The sequence below is a fragment of the Ips typographus genome, linkage group LG3, assembly GCF_016097725.1.
Source record: "Ips typographus isolate SLU linkage group LG3, UJ_Ityp_2.0, whole genome shotgun sequence".
Taxonomy (NCBI): domain Eukaryota; kingdom Metazoa; phylum Arthropoda; class Insecta; order Coleoptera; family Curculionidae; genus Ips; species Ips typographus.
The window spans coordinates 16,853,357-16,872,571 of record NC_138424.1 but is presented as its reverse complement, the minus strand read 5'-3'; the positions used below and the strand labels follow the sequence as shown (position 1 = coordinate 16,872,571).

Below are 19,215 nucleotides of genomic sequence, written 5' to 3'. Positions count from 1 at the left end.
TTTTCTGTATTTTTTTCAGATCTCTAACTTGAGCCCTTTCGTCGTAAAACACGAACAAAATGAGAAAATTTAAACTTTTGGCCTGCACTGTATAGGCGGTTGTGGAAATTGGCGGTTGTTGGAATTTACTTTAAATCCCTGGGAGATTTAAAGTAAATTCTTCCAAATTAAACAATGATTTTATTGAAATTTTATTGTGTAAGGACGAAAAAGGATAATTAACATAAACATAACTAAATCTAGTTCTTATTATTATATATATTTACATTTCTATTGACTTTGGTGCAGTTTGCAAGGCTAACGAAGGGTGGACAATTGGAAGCAACATTTTTAGTAGTAAACATATTCTGCACATACGTAGCAGTCGCCGTTGCCGTTGTCTCATTTTCTGAATTGATCTTCCTATGGTTGATGCTGATGCCATATCAACATCGGAGAAGACATTGGTGAATATTAATCGGCAACATTCTTCTTTTGATACAATGAATTTTCAACATAACCTTCAGCAACAGAACTGCTTTTCCAGCCACCATGTCTTTTCACACATCTATGGTTGATCCAGAGTCGGCAAGTAAAGAAGCTGATGATGTGCGAAAACAATGCCCAGTATATAGGTTGCGTTGGTAGTCTCAATTAGCCAGCAATTCTCCTTGGTAGCTGTCCAAATGTATTTTTTTCTATGGGCTGAGTCATGCATTTCCCATTTTGTAAGACACAAAAAATTGTGTATGCTTTGTAGGTGGCCTTAGACCAATATACTTTCTCACTAATTCCACTACATTCGTAGAGTTTTCGCCAGACGTTTTATCACAAACAAGCGATCCTTTCCTGATTTTGTACCCTGTAGATTACCAGAAAAAAAGCTTTTATGATCCGAGACATCGTTGCAGTCTAGCTGGCAGAGCTCCTTTCCTCGACATGCTCCAGCGACTCCCATAATCAGCACCACCTGCAACAAAATTGTCTCCTGTCAGTACATTTTGTAGTTTTGTAGACAAAAATAATCAATGGTGTTATTTTTAGTAGTACTATCAGGAAAATATTCAAAGTAAAGAAAATAATCTTACCTTTTGGGCTAGATATTGTTCATCTGGAGCATTTTGAAGAAAATCCCTTATATGGTCCGAAATCCAATGTCTTGGACTTCTTCGGCTTATAATGGTCATTCTGTCTCTTTAGAAATGCCTGGAGTTTACTGTATTTGCTGATGTCGACGTTTGCTTCAGATATTATCGTGGCTGTGATCATGGAATATTGGCTCCATAAAGAAGATGCCTTGAGCTTCTTAGACTTCTGCAGGAAGTAAGCCAGGAGCACCTACCTTTCATCCGTAAAATTCTCTGCATTCTGTTCATCGCACCATTTTTGGTAAACAAGAAACTGTTTTTTGTAAGCCTCGCGAGATTTTTCTGGAAGAAGGCTAGCGATGGCCTCTTATTGGGCGGCCTCTTCAATGTTCATTTTCAAAAAAATACGATTTTTCTGGACTCACTCATTTGTTTTGTGCCATAGCAACACTTCCAGGGCACAATAAATTTTAAGTGAATCCACCATGCCAACAACAATCAATAACAACTATCAGTAATACGAGAGTACCGTTGTAACCACTGTTAGTTTTGTAATTTTTTTTATTTTTAATTTCTTGCATTCTAAAGTGCATAAAATAGTATATAAACCTCGTGACTAAAGTGTCTTTTAATCCCTTAGAGAACCACTTTAGTCCCTAGGTTTATAATATACTATTAATAACTAAATGACAGTTAAAACTAATTGACAAAATGGTTGGTTTATCAACTTAGTGAATCCGAATAAAACCTTCAACTTAATTCCCAAAAGTCAAAAGTAGCACTTTAAACAATACCTTTTACATGCACAAAATATTACAATAACAAATCTGTACTTACATTTGTTAAACAATTATGAGGGCAGCTTTCTGGAGGGTTTGGCACTCGCGATTTATTATAGTTCAAGATATGGTTTACTATTTAATTAATTTGTAAACCCGGTGCGGGTTGCAGAATTCAGGACGACTACATTCTGTGGCGTGAGCGGAGTCTTCTGGCTAGGTACTGCCTTCTCCGACGTGGTGCACAGCAAAACTGGATTGATTGGAATGAACTGAACTGAACCCCTCTCTAGGGTACAACTTCCTTTTTATAGCATTCCAGACACTGGTTCCACCAATCAAAACTCCCATACCTGGCTCAAGTAATAAATTTGATTTATTATCCTTCCTGACAATATCGATCGCGCTTGGGGGACAACCACACGCCAGTGTTGCCAACCGTTTCACGTTCTTCGCCGCTACCGGCTATTCAATATTCCGCTACATTTGCCAAAACTCCGATACAACAAAAAAAAAGTAGCCTAAGCGCGATTAAATGGTATTTTATTTGAGAATTAGTTTTATTTGTTCAGTTTAACTTCAATTCGTAGTTTAAATAGTAAAATTTTTTGGTAAAACTGCAGATTTACGTTTAACTGTATACATACAGTATACATACCACTGCTTTATTTTTACTGTCTGAATATATTTAAATTTCCGCTACTTAAGCTACAATATGTTAATTCCGCCGCTACGCCGCTACAGTAGCGGAATTCCGCTACGGTTGGCAACACTGCCACACGCAACCTAAATCTCATCCGACTCAAAATGCCTGCCGGAGTCCCGGAGTGTGACGTCAGTCGCTACAGAAGGAAACTGTAAATTGATCTGTTTGTCGACAATATTGCAGCAAAAAAAAACTGTAAACTATTACAGTTTTCTTCTATCATTATTCCACTCTAACTTGATAAAGAATGGAAGTTCATTCACACGTTCCATAGACTTATAATACAAGTATAGACCCCGCGAGTCATTCATAAATCGTCTTATTGTTTATGGACAACATCTACTTAGAAAGAAGCGGGCGCGCGGCGTGAGAGACGTAAAAATATGGCCACCAGAGACAGTACACGTGTTTGTTGGTTGTTCAGGTGGGGGCAATGTTTACGCGGAACGCGTTTTAGTCTACCAGTGGCGTACCGTTTTTTTGGTTTAAATGGATTAATTTATATAATTAACCATATCAATTAAAAATTTAAATATCATAGTTTTCCTATTCAAAATTTTGATTCTGCATTCTATACTATGTTATTTTGGACTTTTTATACTGGGTTAACTGAAAACGGCTAAATACTTTCTTTTACACAGGATAGGTATCTACTCCAAAAAAATGAAACATGTAAAACATACTTTTAAATTATTTTACTCTCTGTTATCTATTGCCAAATCTAGTGCTTATAAACTATATACATTTAAAATAATAGCAACTTATAATTATAGGGCTCTTAATACTAGGTTTTCGAAGTTTTTCTATGTTTATTAATTTATAAAATAAGATTTAAATAAATTCTTTTATAGACTTGAGTACCCATGCCACCTGGGCTATAATTCTTGAAAGCAGGGAACAAGTTTCTGAATAAAGTATTGATAGGATGTGATAGATCAGGTTGACAATGACTGGTGACATTCGGAATCATAATGTGAAAGAAGTTTGTCATTGTCCACTAGTTCAGTCACACATTGTATTAACAGTTCACTTGAAAATCCTTTACATTTCAAGAATTATCCACATATTGTAATACAACTATAAAAGTTGTAATGAAAATGAGCAATATAATGTAAATATAAACTAAAGACAAAATTACTTATTATTATTGAACCTTACAATCTAACGAGCTGCTTAGGCCTGGTTGTACAATAGTAGTTTAAATGGGTTTAACCTAGGGAATAAGCTAAGAGTATAAGTGTTGAGATATGATCAGTTGAAGCTACTGGTGTTTAAATAAAATGGTCTTCGTCAAGATACTTCTAACTCGATTTTTTTTAATAACATCCATTTTTTTTAGCAGTTTCGTGATGGATTCTTATGGTAAAATATTTCCTTAGCACTAATTTGATAAGCCAAAATGCATGGCTTTCTACAGGATCATCGTCAAACAAATGATCGTTAAATTTGTCCAAAATTGTTGAAGGCAATAACTCAAATGCATTTTTAATTAATACGACAATTAGATTATTTGTCTTTTAAAAATACCTTCTGTTTTGCAATAAAACCTGAAATATTTTTCTGCCACTCTGCAAATTTCAATTACTTGCTCAGAGGCCCTTACTAACTTACCGTACTGTTCCTTTGTTGAAGCATGGAATTAACTGTTTCACCTTCAAGAAATGTCAGACATTTTGAGCAAGTTACACAGTTGCGCAATATTTTTACTACAAAGCCGGCAATATAAGCAACTACATCAGCTGTGTATAAAGTTAAATTCCATGCTCCAGCCGACAGTTGATTTTTATCAATAGAATTGATGAGAGTTTTTTCAAAAACTATGCTGGACGGATCTTGTAACAAATTGAGGCCATTTTCATTTTGGGTCAGTCTTTGACCACTGCCACATGATAAAATGGTAAGATTGTCCCTGATTCCGACGTTACCTGTTTCAGGTCCAGTGATTTGCGTATAAACTAACAAACGTTTATACGCAACCTGAAACTGTCTGGCAGTGGGATTATTATTAAATCCCCCCTTCGCTCTAATACTTCCAAAAAAAAGTTCAAGATGGTCTTGGGAAAGTTTGTTTGTCAATAAATATTTTAAAATTTTTTTTTCTAATATGTAATCACGGTAAAAGTGTTTTAAGCTATTGAGGGCAATTAAAAAACCTATAAATCCAGTTTTTCGTGATGACTTAATAATAAGCATGTTCGCGTTTGTAACTTTTAAACCTAATATATATTCGATCATTTCCTCAATAAAAGTTAAAATGTTTTCAGCAGTCGCCGGAGAAAATGGTTTTTTAAAGTTATATTTGGCAAATCTGTTTCTAGAGTTAAAGATATCAAATAAATCGTTAAATTTCTGTACAAACGTTGCCGTTGGGCCTGCATTTTGGAAGTTCTCATCTTTCAGGTCACATTCTAAATATATTAGTGCATCAGCTACACTTTTACTGAAGGTTTGTGTGGCTAACTTTACCTTCATCTTTTCCTTATCCCAGTTTAAGTGTCTAAGCCTAAGTTTATTTCCCAAATGCAGGCCTTCAAGCTGTTGCTTATTCACGAGCTTAATTAAAAAGTTCCATTCGATCAGATCTCCATTAGGATCTTGTATAGATAACAAAGATCCTAATGCATTCCGAACCAATTTTATCATGTGACTTGGGTCTGGAAAAATATAAATGTTTTCATTTGTAATTGGATGCGGAAAATATGGTTTTAAATTTTTGACATCTTTGAAGTTACCCCCTAAATTTGTGGCCATTGAAAAATTAACTGGTGCGCCGTCAAAAGTTAAAGATGTGACCTTGATCTCTGCTTCATGCACAAATTCCAAGCATTTGTTAACCAACCGAGCTTTTTCAGGTGCACTTAATCCATCCAGAAGGAAATATCCCACTGGAATTTTCCAGCAGTCATTTAGTGCCACAAGCATAAAAACCAGAACTTCTTTGGCCTCAGGAATCTGATCTGAGTCAATTCCCGTATTTAAGTCCACATAGCCACAGAATTTTTGTCCATCCCATTCCACTTGTTGTCGTATTGACATTTCGTCAAGGACCAAATTACATACCAAAGTTTTATTCTTCTTGGAAGCTTCTTTTTGCTTTATTTTTAAAGCCTCTAAAGCCTCCTTAGTGAAACCTGGGGATCCATCCACTGCAGAGTACCATTTACTTAAGGTATTTAGATGAGGCAATTTCCTATTAAATGTATCCCTAACAAAGTTATATCCTCGGGGAGAATAGAACGCCAATGTTAGGGCGAATGATCTTAAAGTTGCATCATATTTCTGAGTGGTAGATCCATTTAAAATTCTTTCTAAGAGATGGGAGGCTGATCCAGACAATGAAGCCTAAAATAAATTATTGTGTAAAAATCATAGAGTATAAAACAAAGTACTTGTATTATAAGTCTATGGTAAAAATAGATCATAAAAAACTTAAGACAACATACTTGTAACATATTTTCGCTGGATTCTTTTATAAAGTTCTTCTCTTTTAGATATTTTAATAAGCTGTTGGACGATCGAATTCTATTCCTTAAATAGCACACAGTTGACTGAAGACTTTTAATTTTTCTTCGTTGGCTACCAAGTGCTTTCTTTATGATATAGAAGTTTTTTTTTGCTTTTCGGGGAGTTCCAAAATCTTCACTCGAAAGATCACCAGCATATCGTTTTTTTCTAAAAAAAAAACATAATAAACTAAACAAATTTTCCACTCAACTCAACTCAACCACAAACCTCTTTTTTTGAAGATCTTCTCTTGATCTCTTCTGAAATCCATCAACGTCAGATCGGTCGTTTTTCGTCGAGGGCGCAAATTAAAAACTAATTATTCCAATATGGCGCCATAAAAAAAACTTTCAGACCAATTCCCAAAGTAATTAAAAGAAATCCGGAGTTATAAAAGTGTTCGTTTCTTTTTGTCCGGCTTGTTTTCGGGACAATTATTCTAATGCGAATTTGCGAAAAGAAAGTTCCATGAGGGGCAGCAATATCGCTCCGGATTTAAGTTGACAATTAAACAAAAGAACTGAAGTTAACTGATTTTTTCTGCTTTTGGTTAGTATCGATTTTTGGGCCTAATAACAAAAGCTCCCCGAAAATCGTTTAATTTCTTGTTAGGATAATTATTCGGAATCTTGGGACAAAAAAAATTTCTACGATTACTTTTTGGAACTTTCCAATTAGTTTCGAATTTACTTTAGAACTTTTCGGTTACCGTTATTTGACTAACTCCGATTTAATTCTGGTTTTAGCCGCAACTTTGCAAACGCCAGTATTAAGAAGTTAGTTCTGAATTAATTTGTTAGCATTGAATTATTTACGATCTTGATTTTTCTCAAACTTTTAACTGGCATCTGGGGCTCATCTAACTGTTCACCAACTTCTGATGCTGTCAATGTCTCAGGCGATGAGCTTGGTGGAATTGGTACCAATTTATGTTGCTCATTGACATCTCTACCATCACGTAGTTAAAATTAAAATCGTTAAAACAGCCAATTAAAAAAATCATGAAAAAACTTTACCTTCTTGATGGCCCAGGAATTTCATCAAAATCATGGCTTTTAGCTTGGGGAATATCTATAACTTCATCTCCCAGTTTTATTCTAAAAGTATTAAAAAAAATTAACTTCTAAACAACTATAATAAGTAATTAACTTACCGCTTTCTAACAGGGCTTCCTTCTACTGACACAGATTGTAAGAAAACATTATCCCCCTGCAAATAAGCTTCTTCTGAGTTTATAATGTTCATTTTGGGTTGTTGACCCAAAGCAACAGAGGTAGTAGCCTCACTAATAATCGATGAAGTTGAGCTAAACAATTACATTTTTTTAAAAAACAACAGATGATAAATTACCTATCAGGAAAAACAAACAAATTTAGGATGAGATAACAATGAAATACCTGCTGTAAATGTTTAGAATGTGCCCATTATGACAAATAAAAAAGCAAATTTCACATTCAAAACATTAACAATAGGTATTTCATTGCTGTGTTCATTGCTAGGAAATCCTATTTGACATGCACTCCAGCCATAAAGTATTTATACATTTTAAAATGATATACTATTACCTTGAACTACTAAATTCACCACTTGCTGATTCAAATGCAGAGTGAATTGGTAATGGAACAGCACCAGTTTTTAAAATTTTCCATCCATCTGAGCCAACCACAAAATCATTTGATTCAAAATGTTTTGAACATATCTCAGCACGGTTTGGAACTGGGTTATCAGAATTTAATCCCAATAAAGACATCCAGATACTACATATATTTGCATCCTTTGGAAATCTAAAAAATAATGGTTACAATATAAATTGTTGCGTTTTTTCCACTATTAACCATATTTTTGATGGCCAATCAAATTTTATTTTTTGTTGTGTTTGTGCCAGACTAGAACTAGAGATTAGACTCTATTATTGACCTAGTCAACAATGACCATTAAGGTAGAGAAAACTAATTTCTCAAGTTACTAATGGGTCAATAATAGTATGTTTATCATGTTAGTAGTGGAAAAAATGTTTTGCAAAAGATTTTGCCATCCATAACTCTAACTACTAAAAGTACATCTTTTTTACATGCAATGTGAAAGTTTACCAAAAACATGCCAAGAACACATAAGAGCAAAAGGATTTTTTGCATGGGTTGCATACAACATTTTTTTTATCAAATCGACTTGTTTGATGACAAAAGCACAACAAATATAGTACATACAGTGACAAAAAGAGGAACTTTTTGCACTAAAAAACAATGAAAAAAGTGCACTTGGAAGTTTGCGGGAACATAAATCATGAGGTGCACCAGCAGCAGCAGCTATACATTTTGTGTAAATCATTGCAAAGAAAATAACATCACATAAATTCAATAGTTTTACTGAACATTTCATTTTAGTTCTGCTGATTATGCTTCCCCTGTTATCCCCACGCTACGCCAATGGACAACCACATGTTTTTAGGTTAGATATATACTCACCGGTGAAATGATAAATTTGCACCCTTTTCTTGGTAATCACAAGTTTTACAAATAAAACACTGCCGCACCATGATTTGTATTTAGTCACAAAAGTCCGTAAATCACTTCAAAAACACAAGATAACACACTCCGAACGACAAAACATCAGAATCACAAAACAAAATGGCTAGAAACAGTTATGAATGGAGGAATAGTGGAGTTGTAAAACGAGCATTACGCGATGTTGCCAACTCAACGCTTTCTATACATATTAGTAATGTTTAAAGACATTTATTTGGCGAATTTTACTGTAATCAATAGCAACAATAATTGTTACAATACTTTTTTTATTTAAATATCGATTTAAACGTAATTGAAACATACACCCACGCATAAACTTTGATACTGGCTGTATACAACTGACAACACCGCATTTTGGCTTTGTTTATCTTGCCAATAACCAAACTTGTAAATAAAGGCCTCTATACTTTGTTTTATACTCTATGACACGTTCATTCATAATCTGATTCGAAAATCATGAATGGAGGTGAAGCTCATTGATAGAATGGGGCTTGCAAGTATGCAATAATATTTTAGCCTATTTCGCCTTGGTTTTGTCACAGACTTTTGGCAATGTATGAGGAAATGTGAAATATGCATGTGCTGTGCATTTGGTGTGATTAAGTGCGTTAATTAAATAATAACAGAATACTTCCAATTGTGGTTTGGCTCATTCTAACTCATAGAATTTCATTTCTTCATCCATGAGAGTTGAAAACATATTGTAGAAAATTCTCCAGAGACATTATAGTCTTTCTTACCAACCTACACCAGATCAATGTAATAATTTCAACTTGATTTTTCTCTTTATATTCAAGCATTTGCCCTTGATTTATATGGCTTTATTTTCATTACTCATATATCTTTCATAAAATCATTATATTAGGCTATGAAGGCTTTCACGGCCGGTCAAAACTGAAATATGAAAGTTATCCGGGCTTATAAGCCGCCAATGGACCACGGGTTATAATTAAAAAATAATTTTTTAATTTTAAATTAAATAATTTTTAAAATAAAAAAAAAATTATTTATTTTTTTTTTTTTTTAAATGTGACTTGAAAATTTTTTAACAATACTTGTTTGTTATCTGCATATATCAAAAATACACATAATGATTATAAAATATATACTTTTATTCATTCAAAAAACGTATTATTACTACACTCATATGTACATATTATATGTTATATTATTATATTTCTACAAACTACCTTAAAATAAATAACAAAACGTAATGAATAGTTTGGGCAAAGTTGGCAGATTTATCCAGCATAAGAACCTTATTTTGTTTGTTTATTTTAAAATCCCTAAGAAAAAGCAGCATTTTATCATAAACAAATATGAATGTTTTACATAGATTTGCGGCTTTGTTTGAAGATAGGCAAATAAAGTGAAACTAATGACTATTTTCAGGTAGATATCACTGTTCAAACTTTGTTGGACTTGCCACATCCACAACCTACATCAGAATTTGGACTTTCTAAACAGGTGAATTAGGTAGGTACTTTTAGTATCATAAGTAAACTATAATAACTATTCAAATAGATTTGTAGGAGAATCACAGTTACAGTAGTGGACAAAACCTGTCAGAACATTGAAAATTGGGTTGGTTAATCTCGTGGAATGATCACTTTCAAAGTTATCTGGTTTAGTTACTTTTGTGTTGTGTTTTCTTTTGTTCATGTGTTTAAGTTCAACCACAGGTTCAACACAACATAACTGTTTTGTTTGTTGTACCTATGTTGTATGTAAATAAAAGGGATTTTTTGGAATCACTGATCAGATTTTTTTCCTAGATTTACAAGTTAAGGTATCTTAGTGTAACGAAGTTAGGAATATTTTTTGCTTTGTTTACTAAGCCGTCCGTTAGTGCCGTTGGTTTTGCGGCGATATGCAGATAAGGGAACTATTAATAGAAGCCGTTTAGTAAAGTAACCAGTGCTAGTACTTTGCCAAAATACGATAAGCCGTATTTTTAAGTTATTATATTTTCTCAGGATTGGCCAGTCCGATTTTTACCGTTCTTGTTGGAAACAATTGCTAGAATTACAGCGTTTACAACAACGCTGCAGTATGATAGCGCGTAATAGGAAATTAGTGGTTTACGACTTTCCTTGTAATTATAATTCACGAGTTGACGTAGCTGTGTAGGCGTACCCTTTTCGTCGAGTACGCGTAACGCGAGTACCGCCCACTACCCAAAAGTGGGGAATCGGGTCTATAAAACTAGCGTGCAGCGCTCGTTCATTCTCTGTTGCGACCGATAGCCCCCCCGAGCAACATCTCAACCTCCCAGCAGCACAGTAAGTATACCTGTTTAGTGGCTAGCCCTCCTAGTGCACTGTGTACCTGTTATTTGAACACCGAGGCTCGCTAGACCGGTTGTTCGTTCCTTGTTTACTCCAACCCTGTAGCGTCGTGGTTCGCTAGACCGGGCGCTGCTTTAACGTTCACGTCACCAGTTTTCATTGCAAACGCTACATGGTTCGCTAGACCGGGCGTTTGCACCGTTAGTCCCAGCCCGGCCATTTTTCCGGCCCTTTTACTTCAGTAGCATCGTGGCTCGCTAGACCGGGTGCTACGCCATAGATCCGGCATTGTAGGTTTCTATACAAACACTACATGGTTCGCTAGACCGGGTGTTTGTATACTTTTCCCCGATAGGCCAATTTCCGGCCCTAGTTCACTCTGTAGCGTCGAGGTTCGCTAGACCGGGCGCTACACGATAGTTCCACCTTCAACACAAACGCTACGTGGTTCGCTAGACCGGGCGTTTGTGTCATTTAGTAGCCGGCCGCACTTCCTGGCCCTGTCTTTTGTTGACTACGCTACATGGTTCGCTAGACCGGGCGTAGGAAGCAAGTTTCTAAATCCTGTTGCCAACAAGAACCACTACAAGGCTCGTATAGACCGGGTGGTTCAGTAATACCCTTTTCCAACTCTGTTACCGACCCGTGACACCGTAACTTTATTTGCACTAGGACGGTTAATTGCAATGAATAAAAAAAATGTAAACATAGCAGGAAGGAGCAATAGCAAACAAAGTGGGTGACAGAAACAAGGGGGAGGGGGTAATATGGCGGCCGTCAATACTTGTTAATCTTGTCCACTGTACAACTTAATTTAAATTTGCAAAACTCAACTGTTAAAGAACCACAAACTAACACTATACTACAACAAATACAAACAACAAATTTTTGCGGGTTTGAAACTCCAAACTTTCAATGACTTTGCGTCAATTCAACTGCGCAGTAGGCGAATGCGCAATCAAAGTAGGTGGACTTCCGTCCCCCTCGCTTAACCCTTTCATGCCCAATTTTTCAGAATTTGAAAGAAAAAAATATTTGTATTACTTTTTGTGCTCCGGTATGTTCATTTTTACCGTAAAATGTTGTATTTCTATAAAAGGAGCGGAAATATTGATTTTGAACAATGACTCCATATGGCGTCATTGGGCAGATAGGAAAAACAAATACAAATAACAGTTCTTAATTTAATTTTTATTTTTTTACGTGAAATTCAACAAAGCAGTTTTTTGTATTAGTAAAGCACAAAGCAACTTTACATTTAACGCATCCAAGCCTGGAATAAGATGTTTTGCACTGCCTGCATCGCTGCTTTGGATCCAAATGAGTTGGAAAATGACCGTAAGAGTCATATCGAACATCATCAACTGGAGTTGGCATGGTGATTTTTTTCTTGTTCTGCATGGCTGTAAGCAAAGTGGGTGATCCCACAGGTGAACTCTCAGTGCTTGTAGGCCTCCCCCTTTTTCTAAATAGAGTACAGACATTTTTTTGAAGAAGAGCATTCCCGATATCGGCTCTAAAATCTATCAGACTTTTATGTTTCGTGCCTCTCAAGTTGCAGTCCTTTCTATATAATAACCACGCATTTACGATAGCTACATCAATTAAATGGAAAATAATGCGAAGGTAGTACCGCTTCACACCATGTTTTATACGGTATAATGACACTAACATGTCATTCAAGTCGACGCCACCCATATAGGAATTATATTCCTTTATTATATCTGGACGATCTACATCGATATATTTTTTTTCTGTCGTCGACCATCTTTTGACTACACCGATTGGATAAATTCCTGTATAGTTTGAAGCAATATGTACAGTTTTATTGTCATACCAATTTGCAACTATAATATTTTTATTTTGGTCTGTTGCGTAGTCAAACGATCCTCTTCCTTCCGATTTCAACTCCTTCTCGTTTTTCAAAATGTTGCATTTCATTCTCGCTAAACGTACAGTACCACATGCCAAAATTCCATGACTTTTTAGGTCACTAAGCAATTGGTACGATGTAAACCAGTTGTCCATAAATAGCTTGTGGTTTTTGTTATGTGGTAAACTTTGACATAATCGCAATACAATGTCACCACTTATGCCTAAGTCTGTAGGATTAGTCACAGTACCCTTTCCGACGTAGATCTCGAAATCATGAACAAAACCGCATGCTCCCGCTCTTGCAAAAATTTTAATTCCCCACTTATGTGGTTTATTCTTTATATATTGCTTTAAACTTGAACGCCCTTTGAAAGGAATCATGATTTCATCAATTGCTTGATGCTCCCCATTTGGCACTTTTCCGAAATTTTTACGGATGGCATCTACAAATGGTCTAACTTTGAATAGTTTATCATAACCCTCTTCATTCCTTGTTTTCATTTCAGAATTGTCGTTGAAATGGAGCATAGCGCGGAGTTTTTCAAACCTATTTCTAGGCATAACATCAGCAATGATAGGAAGACGAGTTGCATTCGCCCAGAACATTCTAAAAGCAGGCATTTGAATAATTCCACTCATAATGTGAATGCCTAGAAACTGACACATTTAAGTATAGTTAGTATTTACTGATCTGAAATTTTTCTGTACAGAATATAAATTTGTTTGCTCCACAATGTTATTTATGATGTCATCATCAATAAACATTTTGAAATAACTTAGTGGCGTTATTTCATCGTCAGATATAGGTGTAAAGCTTTCTTCATAACGCGTACTTGTCGGATCTATATCTTTTTTTATCCATTTTGGAATCCTTTTTCTCACCAACTTATTTCTAATTTCCGATAGCGGTAACAGATCTTCTGGATCTTCAGGTTCTTCTGTTTCAGTTTCCCCCTTGTCTTCATAGTTTTCTGTTTGAGATTCAATTTCAACAGAAATTCTTCTAATGTGAGACGGAACAGGATTCTGCATCACTTCATAGGATTCCTGACTGTTGCTAACTAAGATTTCTTCATTTTCGCTGTCCAAGTCTTCAATATCTACATCAGAAACGTCACCTTCCATCAGAAGCAACAAATTGTTTGCCTCAGTAGGTGATAATCCAACGTAATCAGACATAATAAAAACCTGCAACAGTAATTGATTTTAACCAAAATTTTAACCTTGGCGCTCAATGACTCCATATGGAATCATCAAGTTCAAAGTCGTGTAATGACAGTAACAATTTGGAAATCACCATAATATTGCATAGAGCTCTTGATTAGATCTAACTAAAGGTAAATAAGCAAAAATTACAACTATATACTTACGTTTCTTCAAAAAAGACTCACAAAATAACCGCCTATTATTTATGCGCACAACTACTGACAATTGAACATGTAATAAAAAAAAGAGGTTATGCCTGCGTTTTTGTTTTGATACTCTAGTGCCATCTATTGGTAACGATAAAGTGTAGGTTTAGTAAAAAACAAATAATGGGAAAAGAAATCTGCCTGATATTAACAAATTTAGTTACCTACGCCATATGGCATCACTGGGAAGGAAAGGGTTAATGCACAAACGAGTTATAATTTGTATTATTGTTACCTCCTGATACTTGTTCTTTTTACTCATTGGTTAATTGCTTAGTTGTAAACATAGACCTGCTTTGTCCCCGTAATTAACTTTGAATCAGCTTGTACCTGTAACATTCATTGCATTGCGTGGCTTTTTAACTTTCTGCATTATACCGTTGACCTGTCTTGCATCGCATCCGACCCGTACCGTAAATAAGTTGCACACTCCCACTCTCGTACTTGTCTAATTAAGGGGGGGGGGGGGTTTAAGATACGCTTATTTGCATAATTATTTGGTTTAGTTAAGTTTGCTGGCATTTTAAATTAGGCAAAGAGAATATACGTTAGTTGATTGGTACTTTTGGCTTTTATGAGCGTTGTCACCAACTGAACCACTGTTACCACAGATTGACGGGAACCTTGTCTACAGCTGTTTAAAAGCTACCAAGGCATACGAATTGTCTTTTCCTGGTTCACATTTCGAAAACTCTAAAAACATTCTTAAAACCCGGTGGCGCCCGAGGCAATTCTCATTAACTTTTGTTCTAGAACACACTTTAATTCGAACTCCCGAATAAATAGCGTCACACTTATATCCAAAGTATACTCTGCATGCAGTGTTACGTATTACTTTATAAGGTTAATTGACATGTAAAAATAAGCAGGAATCCGGTCCTGAAACTAAAAAGTTTGAACTCCACAAGTATAAGACGCTCTAGTTTTCGTTTTATGGAAAGTAGAACGTATTTGCCTGTTTCAAAAAATACAGAAACATTAACCATTTCTAATTAACTTCAAATCCTTTTGGAGAAGATTGTTTTATCAAAAATTGGATGTAATGTCCTCAATCAAATGCTTTTCCTTCATTGATTTCTGTAAAAATAAAAATATGCCATTAGTATGCAAACGCAAGTATTAAATGATTAACTTAAATCATTTCTGGCATATTAAAAATAACTCCACAAATTTGCATTGTTTGTCTTACTTTCACTTTGCCTTACTAAGCTGAATCAAGGCTAAAGCAAAGAGTAACTAATTTCATAAAGAGAAGACACTGGGCCTAAAAGCTTTGATGTTTGCCGACACGTTTCGTTGACCTCGGCTCTTTAAACTGGTAGTACAAGGACGTTGCCGGTATTTACAAAATTTGTGGCAATGCGGTGTTGCCATTTCTGAAATCATAGTTTCAGCAGAGAGTTTTGGATTAGAAAATAGCGTTTTCAGAATTGACTGCTGAGATAGAGATGAAACCCGAAAATATTCTTAGTCTTTGTTTGACATTTTATTTAATAACAATTACATGGTATATAAAGTATTAAGAGATACTTCTAAGTCATCTTTTAACTTTTCAATTTCTGTCTTTAAAATTGCATTTTCACTCTGCAGTTTAGATTTTCGCGGAGTTGAAGAACTTAGAACATTCTCAGTTTGGGTTTCTACAGGTGAACATAAGGGTGGAGTTACAAATATGTAGACTGAGGTTGAAGTGGTGGAAGAATTTCAATATTCTGGAGAATATTTATTTTCTGTCCCTTGCTTGAACAACCAGCGTCGAGTCCAGGTTGGACCTGCTGATCTAAAATGTAAAAAATATCATAGTTTGCTAACTCTATATTGCACTAATGAAATGTGGTTCACTTACATGTTTCAGTTATTGTATATGTAAGAATTGAGGGAAGAATAAAAACAAATTTTCCCGTACTAAACCAATTTAATGATTCTTCTTCCAATATACCACTCTCTCTGCTGGTGAATATCCGAATGCCCTCCACTTTTCTGCAATCCCTTAACTAAACACCCTAAGAGCACCCGTCTCACAAGTATCATATTACATACCCCTATCTCTTATCTGTTACAATAATAATTCTAAGGACACTTAAAATAACTTAGCCTAGCAAATTCCCAAAGACGTCCTTTTACACCAATAAATATGTCGCCATCCAAGAGTGGTTGATAAAAGACGCCCTCAAGTACCACGAGTCCGTGTGAAGTTCTCACGGTGGGCTTGCCATCTTGATGTGATTGCTAACACGGCCAACCTGACACGTAATTCGCTCTCGAATTACCAAGTCCTGTAACAACAGAAAAACCAGCAGGATCGTACGACAATTATTTAATCGATACAAGGGATGCCTGGTGCAATGGATGTGACAGAACAAGTTAATTCACCAAAGAATAACAAATTAAAAAAAAACGACAATTAATTCGAATAAATGTAAAGCGTTCTGCTTACAAGACAATGAAAACGTACCAAGTGCAAAGCGTTATGCTTTCAACACATTAAAACGGTACCAAGTGCAAAGCGTTATGCTTTCAACACAATAAAACTGTACCAAGTGCAAAGCGTTATGCTTTCAACACAAAAAACGGTACCAAGTGCAAAGCGTTATGCTTTCAACACATTAAAACGGTACCAAGTGCAAAGCGTTATGCTTTCAACACATTAAAACGGTACCAAGTGCAAAGCGTTATGCTTTCAACACAATAAAACTGTACCAAGTGCAAAGCGTTATGCTTTCAACACAAAAAAACTGTACCAAGTGCAAAGCGTTATGCTTTCAACACAAAAAACGGTACCAAGTGCAAAGCGTTATGCTTTCAACACATTAAAACTGTACCAAGTGCAAAGCGTTATGCTTTCAACACATTAAAACGGTACCAAGTGCAAAGCGTTCTGCTTTCAACACAATAAAACTGTACCAAGTGCAAAGCGTTATGCTTTCAACACATTAAATCGGTACCAAGTGCAAAGCGTTATGCTTTCAACACAATAAAACTGTACAGCCGCATGCTAAAGTGCTTTCTATACATTGAATACGTTGTTCAACAACCGTTTTGTCACAATCACCCACACAGGCAACAAAAGCTCAAAAAGTTAGCGCAATTACCATCGTTGGGTAAGTTTCCCCCTAGTTAAGATTACTCTGACAGTTCGCCAGGCCACACTCTAAGCATGTCTTTAGCTACTACTCGCTTTCGATTTGATGCTAAATTTTTCAATTCGAATCTTTCATTTGGAAGGATCTGTATGATTTCAAAAGGCCCTTCGTACTTGCCGTCCAATTTCGACAAGTGGCTATTGCCCGATGGATGATAGACACAGTCACCTATCGCAAATTGCTTATTGGACCTCCTTTTTTTATCAAAAAGATTTTTGGCCAACTCTGCCTGTCGCTTCATACGATCATATGCCAGATTTCTGTCATTTAATAAATTTGTCGGAAGTGGTTTTAACGGAAGCGACTCTGTTAACGACTTGATATCGGGACTATTACCTTCGACCCCAGTCAACAAATAAACGGGCGAAAACCCAGTTGATTTTTGAACGCTTGTGTTGAGTGCGGTTTGCAGTTTATGAATTTTGTTCGGCCATTCTGACTTATTTTCGATTTCTGTCCTCAGTAAATTAATGACTGTCCCGACATACCGTTCTACCTGACCGTTCCCTCGAGGGGCGCTTTTAGCAATTAAGTGTTGTTGGATACCCAATTCTAAGAGTACCCCCTTTACCATTTTATCTGTAAAATTAGTACCTCGATCACAAATTAATGTTTTGGTAATGCCGAACATGCTGAGATGTGATTTCAATGCTTCACAGGTCTCAGGTCCAGACAACCCTTTTAGTGGCACCAAAAATAAAAACTTCGTAAACGCATCAACCAGAAGCAATAAATATTTAAAACCCTCCGTTGATTGCGGAAATGGCCCTACGCAGTCCGCGTGTACCGTGTGAAAAGGTATCGGTTTCTTATCAATAGGGTGAAGCTGAGCCTGTCTGGGACCGGTGTGACATTTATTGGCAATACATTTTAAACAGTGATTACAATATTTTTTGACAAATTTTGCCATCCCTGGAAACCAAAAGTAATGATTAATTTTAGCAAAAGTTTTATCCGGTCCCATATGGCATTGCTCGTCGTGAAACAAACGCAGCAACCCTAAACGACTACCTTTTGGTACAACAGCACGATAGACAGGCGGATCCTGACCCGGATTTATTTTACGAAAAAGGATATCATTCTGACAAAAGTAATCGGTAGTAAGTTTACCCTCGTTAAGCCTATTTATGATATCTTGTGTCTCGTTATCTTTCTTTTGGACTACTTTCAACCAGTTATTAGTTGTTAAAGTTTTAATTTGTGCTACTTCGGATTCAACAGCTGGATCCAACGGGTTTCTGCTAAGATAATCGACATGTTGAATATATTTTCCCCTGCGGTATTCAATTTCAAAATCAAATGACTGTAGAAATAACCACCATCTTGCCACCCGCGGTATTAATTCTTTTTTGCTCTGAGATAATTTAAGTGAGTTACAGTCCGTAACAAGCTTGAATTTTACACCAAGCAAATATACTCGGAAATGTTTGACAGCATAATAAACAGCTAATGTTTCTAATTCATAAGAATGATATTTTGATTCATCGTTGGTGGTGCGTTTAGAAAAATAAGCAATCACGCCCAGTTCATTGTTGGCTTGTCTTTGAAAAAGAATAGCGCCAAACCCAATTGAACTAGCATCTGTGTGAAGTTCGGTCTCTAAGACAGGGTCAAAAATTGTCAGAAATGGTCTTTTACTAAGAAACGCGCATACGTACGCTTTTGCAATTTTTTGATCGTTTCCCCACACAAACTGTTCGTTATTTTTTGTAAGCTTTGTAATGCAAGCTGTACGGGCAGCCATCTCAGGTATAAATTTCCGAAAGTAATTTGCCAAGCCCATAAACTGCCTTACTTGTTTCACGTTACAAGGATTTGGTGATTTTAGTAATGCCTCTACCTTGTTTTTCCCCGGTCTAACACCGCGTTCGGAAATTTCCTGACCTAAATATTCTATTTGTTTTTCAAAAAAGTGA

The 19,215-nt window shown here is 35.9% G+C and overlaps 2 long non-coding RNA genes across 2 annotated transcripts; one reads left to right on the top strand and one right to left on the bottom strand.

Moving 5' to 3' along the window:
• Positions 1 to 9,665: 9,665 nt before the first annotated feature.
• Positions 9,666 to 10,332, top strand: LOC145725762 (uncharacterized). The gene is made up of 2 exons (XR_014177391.1): positions 9,666 to 10,057; positions 10,106 to 10,332. It is a non-coding gene; the product is annotated as an uncharacterized LOC145725762 (long non-coding RNA).
• On the bottom strand, positions 9,673 to 14,578 carry LOC145725763 (uncharacterized). The gene is made up of 2 exons (XR_014177392.1): positions 14,115 to 14,578; positions 9,673 to 13,932 (listed from the first exon to the last, which is right to left on the bottom strand). It is a non-coding gene; the product is annotated as an uncharacterized LOC145725763 (long non-coding RNA).
• Positions 14,579 to 19,215: the final 4,637 nt, after the last annotated feature.